This window comes from Quercus robur, chromosome 8, assembly GCF_932294415.1.
Source record: "Quercus robur chromosome 8, dhQueRobu3.1, whole genome shotgun sequence".
In the NCBI taxonomy this organism is placed as follows: domain Eukaryota; kingdom Viridiplantae; phylum Streptophyta; class Magnoliopsida; order Fagales; family Fagaceae; genus Quercus; species Quercus robur.
The window spans coordinates 29,062,226-29,066,157 of NC_065541.1; the positions used below are offsets into that span (position 1 = coordinate 29,062,226).

Genomic DNA, 3,932 nt, shown 5'->3' on the forward strand with positions numbered 1-3,932 from the left:
AACACACGATAACAAATAAAGTCCAATAAGAGACTAAGTATCGTTTATACACGATTATGTCGTTAATACACGATTAATAAGATAAAATCCAATAAGAGACTAAGTATCATTTATACACGATACAAATCAACTTAACATTGTTAATACACAATTAAGTCAAAAAAGACTAAAGTGTCATTTATAGATGACGTAAAATATCATCGTTAATACACGATGTAAAACATAACCTAAGTATCATCAAATATATGATAATAGCACATAGGACATAAAGAAAGCATGGTTCATACATGATGCAAATAAAAGCATTGTTCACTCACAATGTAAAAAAAAAAGGAGCAGTAATAAAGCATTGTTCTTTGCCCAAAACATACGAGTTAAACCTAGTGTTTATAACATAGCCCTAAAACATAAGGGCTCACTCACATATCATATAAGGTGTCACGATTGAGCATGGTCAATAGGGTCATCAATCTCTCCATCAATCACATCATTTGCATTTGCCGCTGCAGCCCGTTCAGTAACAACTTCTCTTTCCACCTTTTCAATGTCCAAGGTGGACAAATCAACCTCAGGATGATGCTTCCTCACATGAGTACAGACAAGATCAAAACCTTCCATGTAGAGAGCACATAGCTTGTCATCATACTCGTCTAATTTCTCGAAATATGCTATAGTCTGGACCCTAGCTTCCTTTATTTTGCCCAAAGTGGCCTCTAGTTGCTTATCCTTGAGAGCACAAAAGGCCTTCTTTACCTTTAAGTCATTTTCCAGCACAGATAGATGATCTTGGGCCTTGGCCAAGTCAACAATAAGCTTTGTCACTTGGTCCGTCAAAGAAATATTTTCAAAAGAGACGAACTCCACCTTTGATGAGCCAAGACATACTTCTCTTCATAATCCAAGTACTTTCCAGAAAGGTACAAAGACTCCTAGGCACCTACAGAAGTATATAAGCTAGGATTAAGAACAACCGAAAACCATAAAAAAGAGCAACAAAAGAAGATATTAGCATACTTACATAACTTGTGTATGTGGGAAGACATTAGCTCGTTAGAGGGTTCGGATGTTAGGGGTTTTAGCTCGTCAATAGAGACGACCTCATGAGCTTTGCCTACTACAAACTCAGCATCCACCTAGAAGTCCCCAACTGCTTTCCTCTTCAATCCACCACTAGAGGGAAGGCCCTCAAGAGAAGATGTGGGAAAGTGTGGATGAGGAAGATGGGATGAAGAAAGAAAAGGTGGCAATACCGTCTCGAGCTTCTTAGCGACCTCATCCTTCTTCTCAACAAGATGACGCCTCTTTGAAAGCAATCCCTCCTCTTGAAGAACAAACTTGTCCTTCTTCTCTTTCATCTTAGCCAGCTCTTTCTTGCTAAAATGAATGGCCATTTGTGGAAGAATAAATAAATCAACATACAGAAAGAAAGATCATAAAAATCACATGAAGGTAAAGCTAACTTACTCTTCTTATTCATCTTTATATGTTTCAACATGTGTGTAGACGATCTTAGGATCGAGGAAGTGCAGATGAAGAGAATTAGGAGAAATCAGCTCGTCAAAATCAGTCACGCTATCAACAAATTCCCTAACCTTCTCCAGGCACCCATAAATACCACTTCTTCAAATGGGGTCATGTAGTGGCTCCCAATATACACAAGATGATTTTAAGTCTGGTAAATAAATAAATAAAAAATAAAAATACATAAAAGAAGAAGAAGAAGAAGAAAACGCACCAGACATAGGCACCCCCTATTGACGAATCAATCTAGAAGCATCATTCAACTCTTCATTTGGGGTGGCCTCCCAACCATCACCAGAGATAAAGAAAAATCTCTTCTTCCATTCATGGAGAGAAGAGGGAAAATCAAAGACCAACCTAGACTTTGCATCCTAAGGCTTGAACTCCCAGTAACTAGAATGTGTGGACAGTATCAAATGATATAAATAAAGAAACTCATTGACTCTAATGATATCACCATCGTTAGCCAAGAGCCACAAGACCATGTAGCATATGACTATCCTCCACGAATTAGGGACAAGTTGGGTAGGGGCAATGTTTAAACAAAACAACCACTCTTTGATGAACTGATGGACGGGAAAGCACAACCCACTAGCAAAGTTTGCCTCATATAAGCAAATCTTGTCAGGATTATAGAGAACGCCCTATTCATCCTTGAAGGTATTCTAAGGTTAACAGACGAGGGAAATTGAAATTTCTCCTAAATCCTAACCACGTCTTTTCCCTTAAGACTACTAATTATCTCAAAAGCCTTAAAAGGTTGAGATGACAAAGCAACCTCTTGAACCACAAATTCATCCCTAGAAGATAAATCGGTCTTAAGGTCACTTGAACGGACAGCTTCATCTAAAGCCAAAATATCCATAATTTGGGTGATCCCTACAGAACAATGGACTAAGGGATAAAGTGAAAGAAGAATGGATCGATAAGAATAATCCCCCCTAATAAAAACACCAACTTGTGGATGGGCTCTACCCATAGAAGAGAGAAGATAGCACAAACAAAGAAAAAAAAAAGAAACAGAGGGGCGGGAAAGCCTAACACAAGAGTAGACTACCATCAAAATGCAAGAATACAAAGAGAAAACAGAGAAGACTTACTAGGAGCGAAGGCACCAAGCAGAGAAAACAGAGTGGATGACTTAAAAGAAACAATTGGAACATAAAAAAATGGAAAAAAAATGAAAGAGGGAAGAAGTAAAAAAAAACCCCCAAAATCATGTATGGGAAGCTCGAGAAACAACTCCAGTATGTCCTAGCAATCACTACCGAACACTTGTTACAACAAGACCCAAGACATCCATCGCAATAGATGTGACGGGTACAAAAGTCAAAGCAATTTGACCTTTCATATTCTAGCTGCGTTTGTAAATACGACGATAGGATTAGAGGGCTATTGAAGAGGAGAAAAATCAACATCGTCCATGAGACAACTAGAGAAGAGACCAATTACTTCTGTTCATCCTATGGACGAGGATAGTTAGCATTAAAGGAGCTCTCTATAAGTGACATGAGTAATAGCTCACTTGACAGACAAACAAAACTGTAACAAATGGACCAATGGGTAGAAGGACATTAAATCCTATAGCGCCCCAACATTTATTGCCAACGGATCCAAGACCATTAAGGTCAACCATTAGACCCATAATGAGGGGCGAAGACCTATAAAAAGGCACAAAGAACTAGAACAAAGGTATGCAAATCTTATGCAACTTATGCACTACAACTCTAGCCAAATAACAATTCCTTTGTATGGTTAAGCTCTGATTTTACTGACTAGCTCATCGGAGGTCTTTTGGCACACACCACAACAGTGTGCTCCAAGTATATTTGTCCTTTTTTGTAGGATCTCAACCGCTGTGTTGATGTCGTCCATCCATATTGACGAGGAGTTCAACTGATGATTTTTAGCATCATCATCAAGGGTGCTTGAAACCAAAATCGATAACCCAAAGTGGGAAATCCCATAAACATAATAATGGCAAAATCATTTAAAAAGCTAGTCCTGAGCCATTATAGGGGCACGCATAAACTTAGATACAAAATTGACACTATAGAAAATGTGCAGTTTAGTGAAAGTAAGATATTGAAGTCCTCCAGGTTTGGTCTGGTGAAAGTAAGATACTATTGTCCTCTAACTAGGTTGCAATAATTGTGGGAGTAAGCACCCTTCCCCTACCGCGAATGTAGCAAGTAATGGTTTCTTCATAGGAAGTACACCTTGGCCTAGAATGGACCGGGTAGAGGGTGTAAATGGAGTCGCCACCTAGATTAGGTCTATGAACCATATATATAGCACACTTGTGGAAGGACTGATCTTTGCCAGAGCACATGTCTAGAGTTTAGGTATGGGAATAGGAAAGTGTTAGAACCCAATCCTACCTGACCCGTGGGTCTGCCTCCACTCATTAT

At 39.0% G+C, this 3,932-nt stretch overlaps 1 long non-coding RNA gene across 1 annotated transcript; it reads right to left on the reverse strand.

Moving 5' to 3' along the window:
* Positions 1–234: 234 nt before the first annotated feature.
* Positions 235–2,670, reverse strand: LOC126693954 (uncharacterized). The gene is made up of 3 exons (XR_007645579.1): positions 1,465–2,670; positions 1,015–1,374; positions 235–937 (listed from the first exon to the last, which is right to left on the reverse strand). It is a non-coding gene; the product is annotated as an uncharacterized LOC126693954 (long non-coding RNA).
* Between the last annotated feature and the right edge of the window lie 1,262 nt (positions 2,671–3,932).